The sequence below is a fragment of the Teleopsis dalmanni genome, chromosome X (assembly GCF_002237135.1).
Source record: "Teleopsis dalmanni isolate 2A chromosome X, ASM223713v2, whole genome shotgun sequence".
Classification (NCBI taxonomy): Eukaryota; Metazoa; Arthropoda; class Insecta; order Diptera; family Diopsidae; genus Teleopsis; species Teleopsis dalmanni.
The window spans coordinates 8,688,659-8,702,724 of NC_051848.1; the positions used below are offsets into that span (position 1 = coordinate 8,688,659).

General features: G+C 30.7%; 1 long non-coding RNA gene across 1 annotated transcript in view; it reads left to right on the forward strand.

Annotated features, from left to right (window-relative positions):
• The first annotated feature begins 1,581 nt into the window (after nucleotides 1–1,581).
• LOC119661913 overlaps nucleotides 1,582–14,066 on the forward strand; it is a 29,793-nt gene continuing 17,308 nt past the window's right edge. Inside the window, exons 1-3 of the long non-coding RNA XR_005250634.1 lie at nucleotides 1,582–1,746; nucleotides 1,806–1,831; nucleotides 1,916–2,044. This is a non-coding gene — a long non-coding RNA (uncharacterized LOC119661913). The remainder of the gene's footprint in view (nucleotides 1,747–1,805; nucleotides 1,832–1,915; nucleotides 2,045–14,066) is intronic.

The window sequence follows — 14,066 nt, forward strand, 5'->3', positions numbered from 1 at the left end:
AGGCCAGCTAGCTCTACCTAAATATTAATTTAATTTAAATATATATTCCAATTTAATTTAACGCGGAAAAGATATTTGATTATAAGTCTTTAGAAACTTAAAGTAGAGAATAGTAAGTAATGGATACATGACATTAATAGACGCATTTTCGTGAGATATGAGATATAACTCATCATAGCTAAGACTAACATTTTCTTATTCTCCAATTAATTTGTTTATATTTTGAACTCTATGAAAAAAATATATTCATATTACTTGTCATCCATACAGCCTAATTGACATACATTGTGACCGAAAAGCTTCCGGAAATTTTAAATAAAACGCAAAATTCTTAATCTTCATCAATATTTATTTTATCTCCTTCAAAATATGCTCCATTAGAAGCGATACACAAATGCCAACGTTTCTTCCAATCATCAAAACATTTTTTTTATAGGCGCTTTCCGGTATGGCTTTGAGTTCCCTCTGCGAATTCTGTTTTACGTCTTCTATGGATTCAAAACGCGTTCCTCTGAGTGGTAATTTGAGGTTGGGAAACAGGAAAAAGTCACACGGTGCAAGATCAGGTGAATACGGTGGCTGTTCGATGGTATTTATTGAATGTTTGGCCTTAAAATCGTTGATAATGTTGAACAAATTGAGGTGAATCGGAACAAGCCGGGCGTTGACACGTCGCATACACAAATTGTCCACCAAAATCAAACGAGCCATCTCACGACCGATGCCTAGCTCTCGTGCTATCTCTCTAACACTCACATGAGGATTTTTGAACACGATTTCCTTTGCCTTTTCAATGTTTTCGTCGGTGGTAGAGGTCGAAGGTCGTCCAGAACGCGGCATGTCTTCGACGGTCGTACGACAGTCCTGAAAGGCTTTGTACCACTCATAAACTTGAGTTTTCGATAAAACTGATTCCCCATAAGCCTTTTGTAGCATTCGCAACGATTCTGCACACGAAATTTCGTTCGAAAAACAAAATTTGATGCAAACTCTTTGTTCAATATTTTTTTCCATTGTTTTTTTCGCAACGCACTACTGAGGTGAACTGGTTTCAACAGCTGCCGTAAACGAACTGTCCGACAGATCGCGCTCATTTTTGGCATAGTAATTAAGGACAGTGCTGGCAAACTACATAAACTTAAAATATCGAAAAATATACAGCGCGCGAATTTTAAATGAGAACCTCCGAAAACCTTTCGGTCACAATGTAGAGGTAGTGTATAATACTCATCTAAATCATTCTGTAAAAATTTATGATTCTGGGCAATCAAGCGTTTCCTTTGCCACTGCGCAACTTTCGCTTTTGGAAGAGACAGTTTTTTAGGGAAATACATTTTTGATAGTTTCTTGGTCTGTTAATCGGTAAGGACGAAAGATCAATTAAATTACCTAAATTCAACGGTATGGATTTAGTTTTTATCTTTTTAGGTTTGTTACGAGGAGTGTGGTAGGGAATGTTGCTATTTTTAGAATTAATATATTTAGATTTGTTTTTGTAAATGAGTTTTTTTAATAAATTTAATTATAAATTGTTAATTTTATATGTATTAACAATAACAATTTTATATATTTGTAGATTACACAAACTATATTAAACGTCATATGATTGCCACATATTGCTCGGACTCTTCCTTGAGTGGAAGATGTACTGCTAGCATATATACAAATTGCAGTGGATCAATTGTAAGCGGTGTTACAAAGGGTATGAATGATGTAACTGGACAATTTTCTTGTTAAACTTTGAAGGTACTCAAAGTATTTTGCTTTTTTTTTGTAAAAAAATTAATATATAATATTTCTTTTAGGATGTCCTTATTTCAGATTCTGAAATGTGTGTCTTACAAAACTAATTTCAAGATTTGCTTTTGTATATGTATTTTTCATGAATTTTATAATAAATAATTTTTTTTTATAGATTACACAAACTACATGTATTAACTACCATATGATTGGCAAAATATAACTGGTTTCTTCCTCAGTGAAAGAATTTCCGATAGCACATATACAAATAGTAGTGAAGAAATTGCAAATGGAGCGACAAAAGGTATGAGTGGTAAAAGTGGACAGTTTGCATATCAAATTGTGTATTTGAGATACAAATCTTGGTAAACATTTATTTACATTTTTGTTTTTTTTTATAACTACAATTTTATATGTTGGTATATTTTTTTATTTATTTATTTTGAATTTCATATATTAAATCTTTTCAATTTCTATGTCATATATGTTCTATGTTGACATACTTTTTTATTTAATTCGATTTAATTTGTGAAAGAATATTGAAGCAATCCTATACGATTTTATGATTGGGTTCCAAAATAAACTACTTAGTGATTTTTTTCTTTTTTTTTTCAAAAAATTGCAAACATTTATTTAATGTTACTCATACGCTGTGTAGATTTATACTTTTTTCTACCGCGAAGAAAAAGAATAATAGGAATAGAATAAGAATAGAATAAGAATAGTTAAACTTAGAAGTTTTTTTTTGGCTAAGGTTGTAAATAGTCATACATCTTGACTTTATCTGTAGGGTGATATTTCCTTTCCATATGTGGCCATGTGTACATTGCCTTATCAAGTGAACATTTACTGCAATTTTTATTCACTTTTTTTTATTTTATTATTTAATTCAATTGAGCCTAATTAAACATAAAATCTAATTGGAAATATTTTTACATTGGGAACCTAAAATAGTCCGTATTAATTCTTTTCTGTAATATTATAGTATAATGATTAGTACCATATGTAATTTAATTAGTTAAATCAGACGATTTGATTCTCTTAAGCCGTTGTATGAGGTCGTCTGTTTGAAGAAGTGATTATATTGCAGTGAATTTCAAGTCTTTTTTTATGTACTTCAGCCTGAAGCGTGGTTGTTTCAGCAACTGTCGGAACGTTCAAGTCACGACGAAAGTAGTAGTATGTTACGGACATACTATGGAGCTATGGTAATTGTTCTTAGGATGTTGTTTTGATATCGTTGGATTATCTGAGTTGAGCAGGTACTATGTCCAATTTGGGCTTGTATATTATTAGCTTGTTTTCGATTGATATAGCAGAATGTCATCGAAGTAGCTACTTAATTGAGTTGAACTGAAGATTTAGTTCTTGACATTTTTTTTTGACATGTTTACACCACCGAAGTCTCGCATCAAGTGCCATGCCCAAGTATTTAACTGTATTAGCTTATCTATTAGAGTTATCTATTGACAATTGATGACATTGTAGTGTATTTATGACCGATATTGGTGCATTGAACTATAGATTAAAATGTAATACAGAAAATATGTGATCCATGAAATTCACAGAGTATATGAATAATTTTCGTGGGCATGTATTAATTTGTTTTCCAGTGTTTTAAAGAGTTGTCGTTACTCTTACATTGGTCGCTGTATATTGTATTTCTTACAACCATAAAAAAGTAAGTAAAATGAAATCAAATTTTTGATATTAAAATTATATTTAAAATTTATTAGAAGAACCACTTGCTTTTTCCAATTGTTGGTTCCACCTTCATTTTATTGGTATTTCATCCTTCCGCTATTTTAGTTTTTGTATTCGAGTTTCGAGTTCATTGTTTGTTGGTCATTGTTTTTTCAGTAGCGTACGCTTTTAGTTTCAATAAATCGCATCTGTAGATAGATTGTAATTCCCCACACCCCTGTCTAAGGCTATTGTCAAGTCATTGACCGAATTAATTTTCAGTTTTAATAAAAATTTAAATATTGATGTTCTGAGTATAAAGTTCATGTTGTTTGTTTTAAAAGTTTTTTCCTTTTTATTTGATTTTTGTAATTAAAATTCGTTGTACTTATAACTGAAAGTTAAAAAAACCAGCAAAAAATCATTATTAAAATTTTATTTAAAAAAAAATTAAAATTAAGTGTAGTTTTTAGTTACATTTTAAAAGTTTAAAGAAATTTAAACAAATGCAAATTTTGAATACTCGTAGTTCTGAATTACCTATTATTATATTGATTACTTAATTGGAAAACATTTTAGAAATAAAGTTATTGCAAATTAAAAATCGGCTAGGAATTTCAAGAACTACTCGTTTTGCACTTTACTTTTTTAGTGAATATAGGGGTTTCATCTTTTTAGACACTAAAGATTAGACTAAAGACTTGGCTCTGTTTTAATTAAGTTGGTATTATTAATCTATTATTTGGTCGGTCGTGGTGTCTCACTAATGGCACAATCAAAATATTTCCTGAATATATGGACAAACAAACCATTGATATTAAGCGAAAACATTGCAGATAATGTTCTATTCTCTTGTTCAAGCTGAATAATATATATGTTCGGCAAAAATTTATTTAAATAAATATAAAACATAATGTAGTCAATTTCTCCATTTCTCTTCGATAAACCACTTGTTATGATGAATAGGTGCTTTTATAATTTCTACCATAAACTGCTTTCTATCATAATTAGAGATTTTTGTCATTGGACAGAATTTACTACTGCTGTGTCTATGAATACTGAACCAATTTAATTCCAGTGTGACAAAGCTTTTGTATGGTGACACTGCAATGATGCAGAAACGCCAAAAATCCATCAATAAACCCATCAAAACGGTAGTGAGTGTTAAGTACTTATGTTGTTATATCTGCTAAAACGGTGTGTTTGTGCGGTTCAATTGCACTTCGGATTCAAAGTGGATGGTAAAGCATTACTGTATTGGCCTATACTGTTCAGTGTGACAAGAAAATACCACAGTAGTTACAACGGAAAATATACAATAATACGATTAGACCAGTTTCATATGACAGAAATGCGTCAAAAGCGTAGAAAGTCAGTAAAGTGGTAGTAATAGACAAGATAAAAAACAACTTCATTCAAGGTGGCAGCAAGGTTAGTCCGATCGGTGCTAAACTGCAAGAAACCGTCTTTGCCATATGTGGCCATGTAATAAAAAAGACCAAAAAACAAAGCGGTGAGGCAAATGTAGTAGTGGAGGCTAGCAGTCCCGTACAGAAAAGTGTTTATTTTGTGGAGACTTGCAGTAATTGGAAAATTGTTTTTTATTTTGTTGAACATTCATGATGCATTAATAATGAATTTATATACATATATATATACATGTTTAAATATAGTGCTTCGATTTTTATTGGGGCCTTGCCGTACTAAAATCCTGGCTACATACATTCCATGCAGGCCAATGAAATCCTAGAAAAAAACTATTAAAAGTGACATGTGATATAGATTAGTCAATTTAAATGATAATTCGAAAGTAAAACGACTACATTTCATTAACATAAAAATATTACAATTCCTTAATATATATACCTCTGTAGTTTCAATGGTGAAATTTCATAAATTTGGCTCACTTACTCAGTCTTATTATTCACATTTAATCCATAGTGATAATCTACGAAAGCTAAAGAGATTAGCCTACATAATGATAAGTGCAGCGATGAGAACCATGCCGACAGCAGCCCTTGAGGTTGCATTGGGGCTCCAATGGAACCTCACAATATAAACTCTAATGGATTTTATATTCAAGTTCACTTAACAAAATACGTCCTTGAGATGAGAGGAAAAAAAGAAGGTTAAAAAACAGTATAAAATTAAATTGTATCACAACAGTACTTTCGTTACAAAGTTAACGAAAGTCATCATTGGGTTGCCTATTAATAAATAAAGGGGAGTACCACGTGTTATTTTAGTAAAATTAAATAAATTTTAAATTTGGATCAAATCGATGAAAACGTTCAACGTTGTAATTCTTCATGTAGCTTCTTTAAACTTAAAATTACTGAATGACTGGAAAAAGCAGATCATATTAGTTAGGATAATGTAATTGCCTGCAGACAAGCTAAAGATTTTATATCTTTCTCATAAAGTCCCTCACTGAGTTTCTCTATTATTATTATTATTATTAAGACATGTTCTTCATTATAAAAATTAAATTAAAAATTTAAAAATTAGAACCTAGTCTATTCACAAATAATATTTATAAACTTCTTCCATTCCTCTCTGTTTCTGGCAGTAAAACGTAACTGGTTAAAGGATTTGCTTGTTTCTGCTGCCACTGTTCTTCGCCAGGTGGTTTTGGGACGACCTCGTCTCCTTACTCCTTGCGGGTTCCATTCCATGACTGCGTGGGCAATTGCATCTGTCGGTTTTCTAAGTGTGTGGCCGAGCCAGCCATATTTGCGTCTCAAAATTTCTTTCTCTATTGGCTTTTGTTGGGTACGCTGCCATAGCACTTCGTTGGAGACTCTTGCAGGCCACCATATGTTCAGAATACGCCGCAGGCTTCTATTTACAAAGGATTGTATCTTCTGAGTCGAGGCCCTCGTAAGCGACCATGTTTCGCACCCATATAATAATGTCGATTTGACGCAGGCGTTGAATATTCTGGTTTTAGTTTCGACGCTTACATTGTTGGCTTTCCAGATTTTGTTAAGCGATGCGAAAGAGTTTCTCTATTGCGGAATCAAAAAGCATCTATCGAACCTAGGCATTACAAGAAACGATAGTTGCAGACTTTGTCAAGAAGAAGAGGAAACAACAAAACACGTTACTATGTCGTTGTGATAAACTCGCCTCACTCAGACTTCGATACTTATCAACTGCCCATCCACTTATAATGGAATTGGACAACATCTCTCCAAGGAATATAATGGCATGTTTAACAACTACGACCCTTTGGAACTAAAATTGGTTTGTCACAATAATTCTCAAAGGATACAGTAATGTGGTGATATAGTTCCCAACCCTTTTCTAAATTTAATCTAATCTAATCCACAATGGATTTTTTTAGTTGCTAAACATGAAGAAATGGCTTGAAGCAGAGAAATTTTTCTTTGGCGATGAAATATTTAAAGGAAATTACAATATTAGAAGAGGATCAAAAAGGGCAAAACGGTTGACTTTATGATTTACCCCAGTTTTTTGAATTTTGTAATTCCATTAGCTACAAAAGATAAAACTTTTAAAGTTATTTATAATGAAAAACTACAAAATATCAATTTGCAAAAATTTTTAAATTGAAAATGCATTTCTACTTTACAAAATCTTTCTATCACTAACGGCAAACGCCGTCGCAAATATTAAACGAAAAAAAGTATTAATAGAAAAGAGGAAAAACTGACACTAATGAGAAAATAATGTTTTCACTGATGAAAATAGTTCAAATCACTTTTAATCAATTAATAATAAAATTTGCTTCAATTTCCTATTGTAGTTTTTGCGCTTATTATTAATTTCTGCACAGTACGGGTATTATAGTATCGTAACAATTTCACTGCGCAGTGAAGCAACGATGGAGCGAGCCCTCCTTCATCGTATAATAAAAATAGGAAAAAAATGGTGCTGATAGAATTCACGCAGGATAATATAATCCTGCGAATATGTTTCGCGTTTTTCTTTGATATTTTGCACAATTCACACTTTTACGGCGCTGATAGTTTTGCGTAAGGAAAAGTTTGAGCACAAAAAAGGATTCCCGGAATTGTGTTAAGTAAACGTTGAATCAGCATTTTTTCTTCACTAAGTGAACTACGAAGTTTTTGCTTTGAGTTTGCTTTGTGCTGTTGCCAGCCATTTCGGAAAAAGACTTTCGACTTTGCACTTGTAACTTTGATTCAAAGCCGAAATGGAACATAATTGATTGATTTATGCGCCGAATATGGGAAATAAATGAACAAAGGGATTTTTCGATTTCAGCACAGAGATTTTTAAATCAAATCATGTCCTTAATGACTATTTGCATCCATTTTGTTGAAGATTTTTCATTTGTTGAAATGCATATCTGCACTTCTTTTCAACATTTATTGAATAGTTCTTATGTGTATATCTTTTTACCTGATTATTGATTACTCATTTGTGGTATGTAGATTATTGTTATTATTATTAAATACAGTCAAACTTCCATAACTCGAACTTCTATAATTCGAATTTTCTATAACTCGAACAGCGCTCCAAGGATTTAAAGAGCAAATTACATACAATTCTGCTTCCATAACTCGAATTTCTCTATAAATCGAATGAAAATATTGTCACGTACCAATAGGAATATGGGAAAGTGCATTCTATGGTATAAGTGGAATTTTTATTTTAAGTATGAATGCATTTTGCTATTAGGGAAAGTTCCTTTTTCCAAATCAAATGTTTAATTTTGTCTTTCTTATGTTCCTTTTTTGTGCAAATGACAGTCGCTGGCAGCGTGGTTTAAAGTGAATAAAATAACTTCCAATGCTACTCTTAACGATTATATTGAGCTTATATTATATTGAGCATTATAGCTCTGAATTAGTGGATCCGATGCTAAGCGTAAGGGAAAGTGATGATGAGGGTTCGGTGGATGAAATTGTTCATCAGCCTTCCAAGAATGAAATTCATTTAAAATTCTGAATTTTTGTTTACAAACGAATGATACTCTGATGATCACTATTAGTTTTGGTATAAATTGGAATCTCTTTTTACTGAAAAAAAGAAAAGGAAATTAAAATTACAAACCTTAATATCTAAATGTTTTACTTCACAATAACTTCTGTGCTGTATTTGATGTCAAATAAATAAATGAACATCTTAAAATCTAATTCTAGTTTCTTTCAAAAATAAAAAAAAAAAATAAAAAAATTCTCAAACTCAAAGTCTCCATAAGTGGAACATTTTCTTTGCAAAATTAGACTTCGAGTTATGGAAGTTTGACTGTATGAAGCTATGAATGCATCCCGACCTAAAAGATCTATTATGCGTCTGTAGTATGTAGATATATTAGTAATTTATTTTATTTTTTTTTTAAGGTTGTACTCACTTAACGAAAATATGTAAATGAAAAGTACGATTTTGAAGATCAGGTATTAAAGTTAATAACACAAGTTATAAATTAATAATGTATTCTTTCTTGGTCCAAAAATGAAGAACTCGTATGGGGGAAAGTGGTAGACGTATATGTTCAATATTCACCAAAGTACAGGATATAAAAGAAAATATTCCCAATATATCAAAAATAATTAATTCAAATGGATTGAAATAAATGGGTATTTATTTTTAGTCCAATAAATACTCATTAAGTTGATGCTTAACATTTTTGTATTTGAAAGCACTGAAAATTTATTCTTCAAAATTTATTAATTATATAGTCTATACGAGATTTGAGCAAAAACTAACAAATATAACTAATTTTTACTAAAAATATTTAATTAGAAATTAGAAACGAAGTGGTAATGATAAAAACAAATTTTCAAATATTGAAATTTTTTTAACCAAGTAAATTTTTGGGCTAACCATACAAATGTTCCGGATCACTAAAGGTCTTAGAAAAATCTACTGGTTTAATTGTCTGTATATAATTTAAAAATTTGCGTTTTTAAATTTTGATGTTTTAACAATTTTTGTTATTTATTCATAAACAGCCATTGCCATTGCTGTGCTATTAGTTAGAACTAACGCATAAACCACAGTTATATAAATTTACTTGATCATTATAAATTATTCGAAATGATTGTTTATAGCCAAAATGTCTCCATATTTACTTGAAATCGCTTGCATTCTGCAAACATATTTAAAGAGTTTTCCTTTGGAACCGGATTTTTATTCAACCTTTATTAAATAATAAAGATTCTTTTATCTTCTTTAAAATAGTCACAGTTTAATATCAAGCGCTTATATCATCGTAGTTTCTGTTTAGGATCTTCTTGACTTTGGTTAATAGAAAAAAGTTGCAGAGTGCCATGTCTGGAGGGTGATTGTCATATTACAAAGGTGTTATGTTTCACAATGAACTGTTCGATAACCAACACATTTTTAGAAACAACTTTTGCTCTCACTTGTATTGTGTCCAAAACATTTATGTTGCATGAGTCATATGAGTTGCATAAAATTCATATTTTCATATCAAAAACAGCTGTGATGTTAATTCATATATGAGCAAGCATAATCTGTTTAACGTGTTGGAAGGAACATACTATACGTTATTTTTAATGTCTTCAAGTATGTCGTACTTGTCAGCATTTGTATTAAGATCTTGCTTTATGTACACAAACTACACTTCATATGTGTATAATATTTAAAACATACCCTACTTGCAGTGCAACCATTACACATGACTCGATCAAGAATATGCAACGCGGGCTGTATTTCAAAATTCTCGTTACTTTTTGATGCCTCCAACCACTACAACTACTAATTCATTATTAAAGTAACATTAAAAATAACATAATGTGGTACTCTTTAATATAAATGGATTATTATCATGTTGTGTTATTATTCCTCTACATTTCTTCCAGTTTCAACATGTTAAGTTGTGCAGTCCTTACGAAGACATGGTATTATCATTTTTTAGGTACCTTAACGTGCGTATCCCTCTGTTAATTTTCAATTTTTTCATAGTCTTTGATGGCATAAATCAAATGCAATCTGCTGCAGTGGTTTCAAAAATTAGGTTACCATTCGTACATAGGCACCTTGTAGGAATAGCTGAAAAATTTTTATTTTGAATACGAAATAAAGTGCAGTTGTTCTAATGCCTACAGAATAGCAAAGGCACCCATAGTAAGCAAATGTTCATCGCCATCGATACAAAAAGTAAAAAATTTCATTGTTGCGCTCGATGAAGTGGAGGTAGGCTAGAGGAACACCATATTCCGCACAAGCAACGTTCATAACTTGTTTACATAGAATTTTGCTGGTCTGTGCTTGACTATAATTGCCAGGCTTAGGAACTGCAATCGTCGAACTAAGCAATTGCAAATTGGTGAAATTGTAATCTTCACTTTTACCAAACCAAACGGGAGCGAACCAAAAGAAGATTTGTGTGTGTTGCTGTGTCGTGTCGTGCTTTTCGATTGTAGATTAGGACACAAATGAATAAATGATATGTCCTTAAGCTTCAGAGTGAAAAATGTGCATTACATGAATTTTTTACTGAAACGATGAGATTTATTATAAAAAATTCTTGAATAATGTTAAAAGAAAAATTTGGTAAAAAAAAATTAAATTATAGTTATTATGAAAGCTTTTCTATGAAACTTTATATTGAAGTTTTAATTACTTAAACGTAGCTTACAATATAATTTCATAAATTTTTAAACCATTAAAGTTGAATTAAAAAAAATTTTTTTTAATATATTGACAATCTTTAAAACCAAGTTAAGACTTAACAAATATAAGAGCAAATACAGACACTGGAAATGAAGACCAGAAACATGATCTTATGTATATATATATATATAAAATTTACAGAATTTATGCTATAAATTAATGCTGTTCATATTCTTCGGATATTTTAAAAACCAAAGTTATCCGAGTATTCGATTAAGCGGATAGCAACGAAGTTTTCGGAGTTGAAAATAAAATCGGATTTTTTGTAAATCCGGAGCCTTCGACTATCTGGATTTACTATTTTTCTTCGCAGTGAAACTATTCGGAGAATTCGAATTATTTTGAATAATTTCTGTATTAGAAGAGAAAATAGATAATTAATTGTCCTTAACCAAAGCTTTGTCCGATTTCGTTATCATGTCGGGCACTATTCTTGAATAGCCGGGTTTATACAATTCCTTTTGAGTCGCTGGGTTCCAGTACTTTGGGTAAGATTGCTTGCAAGTGGGTTTTGGTGGTTCCTAAGTTTGATTTTGTACTTTTGTGTGTTGCTGACAATTACATCTGTGACTGAGTTAATTCGAAGATCTCTATGAATATTCGCGTTTTTTTGTATACCAGGGAGCACCGATTATTTGCCGGAGGATTTTTGATTGAGCTCTTTGGAGTTTTTCAATGTTTGATGGGTTTTATCATTGTATTGTAAAGTTTTATTTTATAGGTGAGATTAAGTTCAGAATTTTTGTTTATCGGCCAGTTTAGTTCTTGTTGTTTGAGTTTGAATTGGGTTACTTTGGTTTCTTTATGCTTTTTCCACGTAAGCCTTCGGTCGAGGTGCATTCCTAAGTATTTTATGTCATTACACTTGGATATTACTTTCTCATTAATACGAAGGGCAGGGCAGGGCAGGGCAGGTATCTCGTCGTAGAGTGAAGGTTAACTTTTATTCTCCAGAGATCGAGCCATTTTAGCAGTTTGTTGAGGTGATCTTTGTTGAGGTGTCAAAAAACCGATGCAAAATATTATTGAGAGAATAATTCAAAATAGAAAGGCGTGAGTTAATGCTGTCATGATACCGCGAAATTCTATCATTGTCATGAATATTTTTGATATTCATATGTGTACCAAAAATCGTATTTTCGCTTTTTTTGTTACAAAGTACAACAACAATTACTGCTACGGTTTTCAAAGGATGCCGAATAAAAAGCCATTGCTATATTTACCTTTCTGTTACGCTGGCAATTACCATTTACTTAAAGGCACCAAAGATATGTATGTGGAATGTGTTTGGGACGGTTCAATTTTGTGTTCAACTTACATGTTTTTAGTGAATTTCATCGAAAATCACTTGAAATGAAAATTGTAACCGCGATGCTGTGTAAGCTTAAAGGCGTGTATGTACACTTGAGTGGGTGTATTATTGTGCGGTTACTACTCGCGAGTATACTCGTACCTCGTGGATATGCATCCAGTGTAAATATTTGTAAATATATAAATTAAAGCATATGGCCACTTAACGTTTTGACATTTCGCTATTTTGAAGTACAAAGGTGTAATTTTCATAAATTTTTTTTTGGAGTTTTATATTTGTTTGTTTTTTGTTGCAATTTTTACGTTTTAATTACATTGCGGTTTTTGATAACGCAGATTAATTGCCCCATTTCATATGATTTCCCGCAATTGCATTGAATTCATTGCATTTATTGTATTTATGCATATACGAGTATAAAATTAGTAATTCGTTCCTTTTCAACTGTTTTTGGTTTGAATTTTTTTGTTGCGTATTGAGGCTGCAACGACCGCGAATGCCACAACTTCATTAATATAAAGTACCGCGTATTTTTTCCGTTCGATCTGTTCTTGTTCGATGAATTAAACAAAGCGTAAGGATACTTTATGAATACCACAGCATCATAACTTTTATACGGTTAATAAATAATTGAATGCAGAATTCTGTGTTTTATTATTTATGCAAGAAAAGCTTAAACGAGTTTCAAAAAAAAAGTGTATTTTGTTCTCAGAAAAGAATAAAATTAATTAAGTCATAAAAAATTCATGTATGTATTTACTTTGAGCCTGTTTCTGCAAATAATAAAATGTATTTGCTTAATTTTATTTTTTATATTAATTTTGCTGCAAATATGTTAACTGAAAATCAAATAAATTTCTGTGGTTTCACAATGACAAATTTTTTTACAATATAATTTATACTTCAAAATGATTTATTAAGGCTATAAATGAATATTAATTTATAGCTTAAATATTTAATATTGAGTTTAAATAAGTAATATACAGGGAGTTTATTGCTTAACGAAATCATTTCTAAAGACAATTTCTTAGTACAAGAAAGTATTATATCTTAGTATTATATCTATGATCTAAGTTAAAAAACTATGTTAAAAGAATTCTTATCATAAAAAAACTGTGATTCTGGTCATTACAATGTTGATATGCATATGTATATATAAATGTATATGTATTGTATGTCTATCTGTTGTTATTAGTTTCCAAGTAAAAGTCTACAAGTTTATACCTCGAGATCTCAAAAAGAAAGAAGCTATATTAGCATATAGCCTAGTGGAACAATGTCCATTAAAAATTAAGTTTACAAAAAATCCGTTGTCAAATCAGCGCGTTTGAGAAATCAAAATTATGCATTATATACTGAATGTACACAGTGTTTTATTAGTAATTAGAATAAATATAAAAATTTTTATTTATGTAAGAATCAGATATGTAATTTAAACAAAACTTTAACCGAGAATCATTACAGTAAAATTATCTTATCTACTTAATATATACACGTTTTTTAGCCTACTGAGTACTCTTAATTTCTTATTTGATATATTATTTTAATTAAATGCATTTTAAAATTTTGGCAATTTAAAATTGATTTTCTTAAAAAATTTTAAAAATTTTCTTAGTCTATGCCTAATATTGCCTTAACTTATCTTAAATATCCTAATATTTGGTAAAAAAAAATTTTCTATAATTTTTGTATAACTCTTATT